The sequence below is a fragment of the Daucus carota genome, chromosome 6 (genome assembly GCF_001625215.2).
Source record: "Daucus carota subsp. sativus chromosome 6, DH1 v3.0, whole genome shotgun sequence".
Lineage (NCBI taxonomy): Eukaryota > Viridiplantae > Streptophyta > Magnoliopsida > Apiales > Apiaceae > Daucus > Daucus carota.
In genome coordinates this window covers 8613240-8627054 of record NC_030386.2, presented here as the reverse complement: position 1 = coordinate 8627054, position 13815 = coordinate 8613240, and positions in this window count along the sequence as shown.

Sequence of the window (13815 nt, the reverse complement as noted above, 5' to 3'; positions counted from 1 at the left end):
AGTTAGTCTTAGACTCTTAGTCACCTGATAATCTGAAAGGGTTAACTCAGTAGCAATCTTATATTTATTCCCCTATTATTATTTTAGTAATAAATTTGAGAGCAATAGTGAGAAAAGGTATAGTAAGACGGAGGGAAATGTTTTTTATATTTATAAATAGAGATAACTAGTTGTAAAACCGCGCCTTCGGTGGCCTATAAAAATTATATTAATAATTTAAAATTAATATTTGTAAATAAAATAAATTTTATATTAGAAACATCTCGATGCTATACCAATATTAATATATAAATTTGTAAAAGTGGACTATAATTCATGAGTAATAAAAATAAAAATAAATTTCTACATGTAATTAACGATTTAAAGCAACTTTTCAAAAACTTACTAATCTGTACCGCCGATTCTTAGATCTCTATTTTTCCACCCGCCATTGACAAATTTGATGCCACTCACGCATGTCAAGCAACCAACATCTATATAATAATATAAATAAAGAAAAAGATAATATTATATATAAATCATGAAGTGAGATAGCGGTCTATAACTACCCTTGCTTGCAATAACCTAACCTTTATTTTTTTTTTATACCGTATAAGCAGCTTTCACTTAAAAGATGCTTGAACCGAGCAAACAGATATTGTGGAAGTGTTGTATGAATAATATTTTCATGTACACAAAGTAAACTATATAAAAATTAACAACAAACTTGTCCGATGAACAAAACAAATATTATAAAAGAATAACGAACAAACATATATCACTAACAGTCAATTTATTGACCTTTTCATCCATCAATATCATGTCAAGACTATATTGTTCTCCGGTGTTTGGATTTGTCGACTTCGACATCCGACAGACTCTTAATCTTATTAGCCAATCACCTCTATCGCCATTCAAAACCTAGCATAGTGTAACTTATTATTGTATTAGATGGAGAAGACAAATAAGCTAAAAGAAAATTGTGTGTGTTAAATTTTATGATGTTTGACCTAAATTTAAAGGAGTTGATTTGAGAAAAAACCGGCTTATCAAAAATACTTTCTGTTTTTAATATACACATTTTCCAAAAATACGATGATAGTTTTAAATTCTGATTTGATTTTGATATTTTTAAAAAGGTAGTTCTGAAACTTCTCTCAATATATCCAAAATTAAAAAAGGTAGTTTTTATTTCTGATATTTTTCCAACCAAAAATTCTAGAAAATTAGAAAAATAGAACAGAGCTCTTTGAGAGGCGCCACCTAAACGACCCATGCTTCTCCTTTATATAAGTATATTGATTGCATATCACACCCCCTAACTATCGTTTAAAAACGATATTGTACCCATATTTTGGGAAACTCAACTCGCACCCCTATCTTTACATTTTAATAACGATACGCACCCCCTCCGTTAACTTCCGTTAAAATACTCCCTCCGTCTCAATTTACATGTCCCTTTTGCTTTTCGAGGAGTCAAATTGACTAATTTTTGACCAACTATTAAAAAATATTTATTTATTATTTTAGGAAATAGAATGTCACATATTAAAATAAACCAAATTTACCATTTGATGATATTTTTTTAAATTTTTGTTTAATTAAGCTATCCCCAAGTCAAAATGATTTTACATATCAAATGATTTTAAATTTTTAGTGATTTTGTATTAAGTACTTAAAATATACACTATTTTAAATATAAAAAATTAAATATTATGTGATATTTATTATAAATAATACATAAATTTATCTATTGAATAAAATATATAAATTTTAATTATTTTTTTGGAAAAAATTGATCACAAAAATTTTAAAAAAAATTATCAAAACGTAAATCTAGTCTATTTTAATATGTAACTTACTATTTCCTAATATAATAAATAAATATTTTCTAATACTTGGTTAAATATCAGTCAATTTGACTCCTCAAAAAGTAAAAAGGACGTGTAAATTGAGACGGAGGAGTATTTTAAAGGAAGTTAATGGAAGTTAACGGAATTTAACGGAGGGGGGTGCGTATCGTTATTGAAATGTAAAGATAGCGGGTGCGAGTTGAGTTTCCCAAAGTATGGATACAATATCGTTTTTAATGATAGTTAGAGGGTGCGATATGCAATTATCTCTTATAAATATTAAATAAGTAATGACTAGAGATTACCTGACAATAGGTAATGACTACGAAATCTGAGGATGTGCTAGGATGGTGTTCGAACACCTTTTTTTTGATACATTATCCAAATATGAGTTTAGGAGCGCATTTAGGTAACTTAATGGACTTGCTCTAAGAGATATTTTAATTGAAGTCCTTCTTTTATATATAAAAAATATTTCCTTTTTTAACATACAAATTTATATATTATTATAATAAGTTATCATGTCATAATTATTTTTAATATTAAAATAATTTGTATTTTAGGTTATTATAAAATAATTATACATACAAGTTATCTATGATAACTGTGACGACCCGAATTTTAAGAAATTATTTTATGATTTTTATTCAGGATTATTCAATGAAAATGAGGAATGAAATTCAATATTTTATTCTAGTTTGATAATTTTCAAAAATATTGTTTAAATTATTTTCCTAGTCATTGGGGTTATGGGATAAATATATGTCGATCGTGCAATTATCTGTTATGAGATTTAATTGATTTATTTGTGTACGATTATATTTGTGTGTGCATTTATTTCTGCGTTTGATATTATTATATTAAATTTATTATCCTCCTAAATGAATATTTATATTTGTAAAAATACAAGGATAATTTAATAATTTGTTTTAATTGCTCGATAGTGATCATAAATATTTTTAGGAGTTTTTAAAATATTAAAAAAACTTATTTCTACAAGGACATGAATTTTAATTAGTTTCTGAAAGCAGCTAACTTCTAAATTTTGTATAGATTTTTAAAATGCTCTATAAATCCCAAAAGTTTTATTTTACTAGTTTTATAATATTCCAAGATTTATAAAAATATTGCGGTAATTTTTGGGAGAAGTTTTACTAGTAAGTTATCTCCATAAATTAGTTAAAAGCGGGTATAGATTTATTGGTGACTAAGTACATGGCTTCTTTTGGGTATAACACGTATGTTTACTCTTTCATTCTTTTAAGCGACGTACACGATTCCTCTATATTTCTCTTTTAAAATCCATTATATCACACCGCCTCTCCCCTTCAACTTCTCCAGACTCCCGCACTATTCTTTAACCTCCTGCCATAATCTCCCCGCAACTCAGTCCATCACCTTGTTTCTCTTCTCGCAGCATCACTCCCCTCTTCTGTCCAAATCAGGTGCCGCTTTATCTCACTACCGCTATGTCAATCGGATTCTTTTTCTGGCCGACGAGTCCAACGCCCCAACGCCGCTATGTTTCCGGCAATTAAGGAATGGTCTCCACCTGCTTGCATTCAATTTGAATAGATCAAGACTTGTATATCGAGAATGTTCATAATTAATCTGATGGTGTTGCAAGTTGAAGAAAGAATGATTTGAGAAGGCAGAGGTAGAAAGAGTATTGTCAGAGGCTACTTTCATATGATTGTGCAGTATAGTGCTATTAGAATCGTAGCTAGACATCGGAGTTAAGGAAAGTACTTCTACCTTTCTCTTTCATTTTAGAGGCAAGCATTTCTATCCTTCTCTTGTAGTTAAGAATAAGCGATTTCTATCTTCCTCTTGACCCTATACTCTCTTTTATAACATGATTCATTTTTATCTTAAAATCATTTTTGTGAAGCATGTCCAGTAAGTTGAATTGATAATACCTTTGACACGCTATATAAACTTCAATTTTTATAAAAGATTTACAAACTACTGAAAGTACTAACTATTTGAATTTGCTACAAAATAAATTTGTTTTACAAGAAAAGCCACTTGAATTCTTGAATATCCAAATCATGTTAAAGCTGTAGCTTTTAAATTTAATATATTGGGTATTTTTGCGTAAGAGGCTCAGACATCGACCCAGCGTGAAAGGTGGCTCCTTCAGCCCGGCTTACCGGAATTTGTAATATTTGTTGACCTTGCTGAATAAGCTTGGTTTATGGACTATAGCATGACTGATCATCTGTTATAGCCAGGTGTCTTATTTATACCCAATTAAATATTGATGAGTTTCAAAGCAGATTATCTTATGTTCAAAAGATAATGGAATTTATTTTTATCTCTACAGCTTTAAATTCATATATTGATGTAGAATTATTTTATTATTGTATACCATTTCACTCTCTTATACTAAACTGTTGATTTACAACATCATGTTTAACCTAGAGTTTACTTTTACTTTAAACATTCTAATTCACTTAAAATGTATATCTCTTGGCTTTCGCCTATCATATTCTTGCTGAGCATTGTTGCTCATTCTTGCTATTCCTTCTAACCTTTTTCATCTAGGGATAAAGATGATTCATTTAAGACTAGGCAGGAATTGCAAGTGGTTGAGTTTCAGGCAGATGGTCAGGTAGAGTATCCAGGATGATTTAAGACTAGATGCAGTTGGGGTTCTGCAATTCAGTTCAGTTGGAAATCAGATTTGTTTATTTGGTTATCAGCTATTCTTTTTATCGAGGTTTAGCTGATAATGTAGTTTAATTTGTAATTAAAATTTGATAGTTTTACTTTCTGATTTCAATGTTGTAACCTGTATGCGATCCTATTTTCAGGAGGTGAAATTGATTTTAATTTAAATCATTTTTTTTAAATATCCAGGTTTTGAAATATTTGTTTTTACTTTCTTTCAAAAATACAGGTTTTGAATTATTTTTATTTACATGTGGCACCAGATATAGACCCCCAGATCTGAGGGATGTCACAGTTGATATCAGAGCTACAGGTTATAAGTTATTGAAATCAAAATGTAGATTGTAATAATAAGTTTGATAAAAAGGATTAAATGGTGTAACCTCACATAAAGGTACCGTAAGACTATTTGGGGATAGTCTTTCTAAGCAGAATAAAATAGAGCTAGATGATTAAGTTTAACTGTTTATAGTTATAGACATCACAATTCCTATTTCTAGTTCTTCCGGTCCCTAGTATATTTACCAATTTAGAGTTAAATCATTCTAAGAGAGTCGAAGTTAGACCTATCAGCAGAACCTTCAAGCTAGAACTAGTTGAGGTCGGACCCGTAGAGATTCTCACACAGTCTAATATATCATATATAGTATATGCCTAGTGTTGAGTATTATGTGGAGAGTCAGCTTTTGATTCTTGTCCTAAATATCTAGAATTGGTGAAAGAATAGAGGTGTTAACAAATCCGAGTTTAAAGCTTTGTATATAGTTTAGTAGTGAGCGTTAGAGCTGCATAGAATTCGTGTTAGATTCCTCGATCTAGTACTTATAAGCGAGTTAAGACGTCAACGCTTTATGGTGATGATTGTATAAAGTTGGATAAGACTTCTAACCGACAACGATATCAATGATGGGATCTTCAAAGGCTCTTACTAGTCAACTAATATATGCAAGTGATCACTAGAACGTCAAGAAGAATCACTAGAATCTGAACGAGTCATCAAAGGAATCGATCAAGAAGACATCTGTGAGAATCTTGGCAATACCTTCCTCATTGTTGATTATATTGATTTCTTCCCCATCAATGATTTGTTCTGACATCACTTTCACAAAGATATTCGATAAAGAATATATTTTTACCTTTCACTTGAGTTCTCGAATGATACTTGTGCTTACTGGTAACAACTTTAGAATCTATAAAATTTTGATAATTTCGAACCCTTTCATATTCTATACTGTAACTAGGTGAACAACCCTCGTTATAGGGGACACAAGGACTACTTGTCTGTGTGATAGGAGTTGGATGAGACTCCATCACTTGTGTGTGTTGTATATTATAAGAAGGTTAACTACCTTTAGTAGTGTCTTAAGCTAGACACGCAACACTGAGTTCATCAGATCATATTGGTCTCTCAGTTATCTCAATTTCAAATGAGATTTATTTAACATTCTCATAATCATATGACCACAATCACGTGATATTTGCTTCGATATATGAAATTTGTCATACTTTTAAATCTTCAAGATTCTCGTTATCTCTAATAGTTTGGAGGTATGCCTACCATGTTGCCGATATGAATTGAGACTTTATACCAGGAAGTACCATGGATAAAAGCGGATGACAATACGGGTATACGGCAGCGATTAAGAAAATTGTTATATCAGAAAGGGGTATTACGGATTATAGAGATCGTACGCTCTAGTTTGTTTTTTGCTGATTCCGAAGACGGAATCCTTTTAAGGGGGGTAGATTGTAACGACCCGAATTTTTAGAAATTATTTTATTATTCTTATTCAGGATTATTCGAGGAAAATGAGGAATGAAAGTCAATATTTTATTCTAGTTTGATAATTTTCAAAAATATTGTTTAAATTATTTTCCTAGTCATTGGGGTTATGGGATAAATATTTGTTGATCGTGTAATTATCTGTTACGAGATTTAATTGATTTATTTGTGTACGATTATGTATGTGTGTGCATTTATTTCTGCGTTTGATATTATTATATTGAATTTATTATCCGCCTAAATGAATATTTATATTTGTAAAAATACAAAGATAATTTGATAATTTGCTTTAATTGCTCGATAGTGATCATAAATATTTTTAGGAGTTTTTAAAATATTAAAAAAAAAATATTTCTACAAGGACATGAATTTTAATTAGTTTCTGAAAGCAGCTAACTTCTAAATTTTGTATAGATTTTTAAAATGCTCTATAAATCCCAAAAGTTTTATTTTACTAGTTTTATAATATTCCTGGATTTATAAAAATATTGCGGTAATTTTTGGGAGAAGTTTTACTAATAAGTTATCTCCGTAAATTAGTTAAAAGCGGGTATAGATTAATTGGTGACTAAGTACATGGATTCTTTTGGGTATAACAAGTATGTTTATTCTTTCATTCTTTTAAGCGACGTACACGACTCCTCTGTATTTCTCTTTTAAAACCCATTATATCACACCGCCTCTCCCCTTCAACTTCTCCAGACTCCTGCACTATTTTTTAACCTCCTGCCATAATCTCCCCGCAACTCAGTCCATCACCCTGTTTCTCTTCTCGCAGCATCACCCCCCCTCTTCTGTCCAAATCAGGTGCCGCTTTATCTCACTACCGCTATGTCAATCGGATTCCTTTTCTGGCCGACGAGTCCGACGCCCCAACGCCGCTATGTTTCCGGCAATTAAGGAATGGTCTCCACCTGCTTGCATTCAATTTGAATAGATCAAGACGTGTATATCGAGAATGTTCATAATTAATCTGATGGTGTTGCAAGTTGAAGAAAGAATGATTTGAGAAGGCAGAGGTAGAAAGAGTATTGTCAGAGGCTACTTAGAAAGATATGATTGTGCAGTATAGTGCTATTAGAATCGTGGCTAAACATCGGAGTTAAGGCAAGTACTTCTACCTTTCTCTTTCATATTAGAGGCAAGCATTTCTATCCTTCTCTTGTAGTTAAGAATAAGCAATTTCTATCATCCTCTTGACCATGTACTCTCTTTTATAACATGATTCATTTTTATCTTAACATCATTTTTGTGAAGCATGTCCAGTAAGTTGAATACCTTCAGTTGAATTGATAATACCTTTGACACGCTATATAAACTTCGATTTTCATAAAAGATTTACAAACTACTGAAAGTACTAACTATTTGGATGTGCTACAAAATAAATTTGTTTTACAAGAAAAGCCACTTGAATTCTTGAATATCCAAATCATGTTAAAGCTGTAGCTTTTAAATTTAATATATTGGGTATTTTTGCGTAAGAGGCTCAAACATCGACCCAGCGTGAAAGGTGGCTCCTTCAGCCCGGATTACCGGAATTTGTAATATTTGTTGACCTTGCTGAATAAGCTTGGTTTATGGACTATAGCATGACTGATCATCTATTATAGCCAGGTGTCTTATTTATACCCAATTAAATATTGATGAGTTTCAAAGCAGATTATCTTATGTTCAAAAGATAATGGAATTTATTTTTATCTCTACAGCTTTAAATTCATATATTGATGTAGAATTGTTTTATTATTGTATACCATTTCACTCTCTTATACTAAACTGTTGATTTACAACATCATGTTTAACCTAGAGTTTACTTTTACTTTAAACATTCTAATTCACTTAAAATGTATATCTCTTGGCTTTCGCCTATCATATTCTTGCTGAGCATTGTTCCTCATTCTTGCTTTTCCTTCTAACCTTTTTCATCTAGGGATAAAGATGATTCACTTAAGACTAGGCAAGGATTGCAAGTGGTTGAGTTTCAGGCAGATGGTCAGGTAGAGTATCCAGGATGATTTAAGACTAGATGCAGTTGGAGTTCTGCAATTCAGTTCAGTTGGAAATTAGATTTGTTTATTTGGTTATCAGCTATTCTTTTTATCGAGGTTTAGCTGATAATGTAGTTTAATTTGTAATTAAAATTTGATAGTTCTAGTTTATGATTTCAATGTTGTAACCTGTATGCGATCCTGTTTTCAGGAGGTGAAATTGATTTTAATTTAAATCATTTTTTTAAATATCCAGGTTTTGAAATATTTGTTTTTACTTTCTTTCAAAAATACAGGTTTTGAATATTTTTTATTTACACATGGCACCAGATATAGACCCGGCCCCCAGATCTGAGGGATGTCACAGTTGATATCAGAGCTACAGGTTATAAGTTATTGAAATCAAAATGTAGATTGTAATAATAAGTTTGATAAAAAGGATTAAATGGTGTAACCTCACATAAAGGTACCGTAAGACTATTTGGGGATAGTCTTTCTAAGCAGAATAAAATAGAGCTAGATGATTAAGTTTAACTATTTATAGTTATAGACATCACAATTCCTATTTCTAGTTCTTCCGGTCCCTAGTATATTGACCAATTTAGAGTTAAATCATTCCAAGAGAGTCGAAGTTGGACCTATCAGCAGAACCTTCAAGCTAGAAACAGTTGAGGTCGGACCCGTAGAGATTCTCACACAGTCGAATATATCATTTATAGTATATGCCTAGTGTTGAGTATTATTTGGAGAGTCAGCTTTTGATTCTTGTCCTAAATATCTAGAATTGGTGAAAGAATAGAGGTGTTAACAAATTCGAGTTTAAAGCTTTGTATATAGTTTAGTGGTGAGCGTTAGAGCTGCATAGAATTCGTGTTAGATTCCTCGATCTAGTACTTATAAGCGAGTTAAGACATCAACGCTTTATGGTGATGATTGTATAAAGTTGGATAAGACTTCTGACCGACAACGATATCAATGATGGGATCTTCAGAGGCTATTACTAGTCAACGATAATATATGCAAGTGATCACTAGAACGTCAAGAAGAATCACTAGAATCTGAACGAGTCATCAAAGGAATCGATCAAGAAGACATATGTGAGAATCTTGGCAATACCTTCCTCATTGTTGATTATATTGATTTCTTCTGTTATTTTACACCAACTATGAGAAAGATTGTAGAAGGGGGGGTTGAATACAATCTTTTACAAATTTAAAAGATTCAAGAACAATACACTAAGAACACAATAAACAGGAAAACACCAAGTATTAAAAATACGGGTGGATTGAATGATCCACCCGTGAGATTTTATATAGAAGAATCTGTGGATTGTTTTACAATTCGCACAGCTGCTGGTTCATCACTCAAAACAAGTTCTAACTCTCAGAATTTTTTTTTTCTCAAGTAATTTGAACAAGTTCAACTGATGCTACTAACTTGGTTATATACTCCAAGTTTTACAATGCTTTTAGCTAGATTACAAAATGCACTCTAATCTAAAAACAATGCTGCACAACTTTGTCTTATGCATGCTTTCTGAGATGTCTTCATCTTTGACCATAATCTTGATTTGATCCAGATTGCACTGCATGAGATAAGTATGTTTCTGCTTCTTCTTTATTTTCCTAATTAGGCTTCCATGTCTATTTTAGTGTAATTCGATCCATGTGATTTGTCAGACTTAAGCTCTAGTCACTTTCAACTGCTCTTTGCTTCATCAGTTGAAGGTTCTGGTTGCTTTCAACTGCTATTGACTTTATCAGTTGAATGCCTGGCTCATCAGTTGAATGAATTACAAACTCCATCAGTTGAATGCTGTTCCAGTCTCATCAGTTGAATTCCTCAGCATTATCCGTTGAATACTTTGTCTTCAGTTGAATGCTTGATTTTCATCAGTTGAAACATCATCCAGTCTTTATCAGTTGAACAGTTACATCTCATCAGTTGAATATCCTTCACTTAGATAAAATTACATGGCATTGGATATTTACAATTAGCCATCCTATTCTACCCATCCGTTGATAATTCCCAAAGACAAGAAATGTAACAATTACAACTGAAATTTGATAAAGATTCTAAGTAAGACATGTTACAAAAATGTTTATGTTATCATCAAAAATTATTGATTCCTAACAATCTCCCCCAATTTATGACTGGAGAAGATGCAGACATAAATTCTACACTTGATGATAACAAAACATTAATAAAATAAAATGCAGAATTTAAATACTGGAGTTAGAAAAGATTACAGATGATTATGCTCCTCTAGACTGAGCAGTTACTTGTTCCTAGAAGATCTTCTTCTTCTGGACTTAAGTTTTTCTTCAAGAATATTGATCTGTTTCTGAAAGATCCTGTAGAACCATTCTTCATCACTATCTTGTCTGTTGAGCTTGGATTGAAGAGTCTTCAGAGTATTCAAGCTAGCAACCTTGAGTTGATCTTTAGGTCTGAAAAATCTCCTAACACCTTGATTGTCCCTGAATTCCATGACTGGAGTAGGTTCATGATGAATTTTCTTTCCAGTGTAGGGAATTTTCAGCCTTCTTTGTAGACTAGCATCTGAGTTCCATTCCTTCCTGATCTCAAGGATTCTCTTTAGTACCATTTGCTTGGCAGGTGGTGTAAATCCTCCAGTCCTCTTCATAGATCCATATATTTTTGTTAGAGAACTGAATCCTTCAGAATTCAGAACTCTGTGAAGAGGCCAGATGACATCACCCTTGTTTTTGTAAGAGAATACCAATCTTTCAGGTAACTTTGAAGTTGCTTCTATTCCTCTCACTTCTTGAAGATCATCCAGCTCCAGCTCTAACTCAGAAATTTCTTCAATGTTAGCAATGATCAGATAGTCATCAGGATTTTCAGGTTCTTTTGGAGGTTTAGGAGGGTTGGCCATCCTCTTAGCCACAGACTTGACTTTCTTCTTTGGCTTGGAAGATTCTTGAACAAGAAAAGCTGGAATTGGGATATCTTCCAAGTCAATTGGCTCCTCCTTTGGCATTATTGGCTCATCATGGAAGTTGACATCTGGATGTACTACTGTGGTGTCCTTGATTGGAGAAGAAGGCTTTGAGATAGGCTTTTCTGGTACTTCTTCTCTTCTCTTGGCTGCCTCAGGCATCTTAGTCTTAGATTTGACTCTCTTTTTCTTTGGAGAAGATTCAAGAGGCAATCCTTTCTCATTTAAAAGCTCAGCTGTCAACTCCTCTTCCAGCTCAATAGCATACCTTTCATCCACCTCTATTTGGTTCAAAGAGAGTTGGGATTCAAACTCCTCTTTTTCACATTCTCTGGCCACCTCTTCAGCTTTTGCAAATGAGTAGTGAGGATGGCCAGTTCCAATAAACAGCTTCTGGCCTTCTCTGTGGATGATGGCAAAATGAGCTCTTAAGGCCACATCTGCACAATCTTTATAACTTTTGATTTCTTGGCCCAGAAGCTTGTATTCATTTTTGTCAGGCCTGGCTAGTGGAAAGTAGATTGAGCTTGAGTCTTTTCCAGGCCTGGAGTAACCACAATTGTTTGGAAACAGAATTGGCTTGAACTCATTTAAGAATGATGGCTCACCCTTTTCTGTCTTGGAGGGAATAACAATCTCAGGTGTAATTACCCTGAGAATTGTGGTTGTGGTTGGAAAAGAGATTTGAGCTGTGGTTGCTGTAGAAGATGTAGATGATTTCTTGCCCAGTTGAGCCACTCTCTTTGCAATGGAGTCCAATTCTTTCATCCTTTCAATCTTTTGCTTTTCCCTTTCAGTGTGGAAAGGAGGAGGAATTTGACTGATTAATTCTGCAGGAGTTGGTAATTCTTTCTCCCCCTTTTTGTTAGCAGCAAGTGTAAGGGATGGACTGGGAAGAGAAGCACCAGAGGCAAGAAGAAGATGTTGAAGGAGTCCAGTCTGAATTCTTTGATGCTGCAACATCTCATCCATTCTAGAGTTTAAGATATATACATTGCCTTCCAGAGCTTCTACTTGCTTTTCCAATTGCAGTTGTTTTTGCTCAGAACCAGAAAGAGCTGATTTGACCTGAGCTGGAAGCTTTTCATCAATTTGTCTGGTCAGATCAGTCTTAACAGAGGCAATGAGAGAATTGAGATGCTCTATCTCTTTCTGAAAGTGGAGGGATTGATATTTGTGAAGCTTGAGGTTTTCTAGAGCTTGACTGGCAATGGTGGCAGAGATGGCTTGAGAGGAAGATGAGCTTCCAGGTTGTGATTGAAGAAGAGTGGAGGCTTGTCTTTCCAGCTCCATGCTAACAACAATTGCATTTGCAGATTGCATGGAGAGCCATGAAGGTAGAGAAGTTGTAGGTTGTTCACCAAGAGATTCCTCAAGAGCATCAGTGAGGTCTTCATCACTATCATCATAATTAAAATCATCTCCAGCATTGGCAGGCAGAGCTGTGAGTGCCTCCTTTGCTCGAAGCATTGAAGATGTAGTGTGAATCAGATTGAGGTGCCTCTCAGCTGCTTGATTGTCCAATCTGGCAAAGTCTTGAATGGAGGACATTCCATGAGTAAAAGTCTCAGGGTCTAGTGAAACACCATCCAATATGGATCTGTATTCAGCTTGAAACTCTTGTTCACTAAACCCTTCATTGACACCTGCATTTCTCTCAATTTCTCTCTTTTCTTGCATCAAGGGCTCCCCTTGGCTCACCACACAACTCACCTCTCCCTTACTTACCCTTACTAAAGGGTCACTCTTATCCTCTCCTTTTTCCTGGCTAGAAGAAAATGCCAGACTCTCCACACCCTCTCCTTTTGCCAGCTCACTAGGCTGCCTCTCCACTCCATAGCTCACTCCACTCAATCCTAAAAGTGTTTGTGCTACCATGTGATCAACTGCTGTAGAAAGAGGTAAATTAATTGAAGTAGCAGCAGTTGTCAACTGATGAGAGACATCAGTTGAAACATGAGTAGAAGAGGCATTCAACTGATGAGCGCTGTTAAGCAGATCAGTTGAAGGACAAACACTTGTCAACTGATGAGGGAGATCAGTTGAAGAAAATGAAGAAATAGGTTTAGAAGCTGTGATAGTTGAGTCTGTGGTGATTGATTTTAAGGGAAAATCCACAGAACACACTGTCACAGAAGAAGGAAATGGAAGAGAAAGATCCAACAAATCATCAAAATGATGATGATCAATCTCAGATGGGGGCTTCTCCATGAAATCCAAAGATGGAGAATTTACAAGTGTGGTGTGAATTAATTCCACATCCACAGAAGAGGTTGGGGATTGTGTTTGAGGAGTAGAAATGGTAAGATCACAAATATGGGTGATTGGTTGAGATGAAGAGAGGGGCTGTGACTCCACATTTATTGGAGTCACATCAATCTGACTTTGAGAAGTTAAAGGCATAAAATCCAGAATGGATGCCTGTGTGTGTGCAGAGTGCTTCAGTTTTTCACTTCTCAGCTTCTTTCTCCCATAAGCTTTTATTGGTGAAGAAGTGGTGTCCCTCCCCCTTTTTGACTGTGTCCCTGGTTGAGGACTATTTTCAATAGCAACATCCTTTTGGGAGGATGCTGCTAGGGA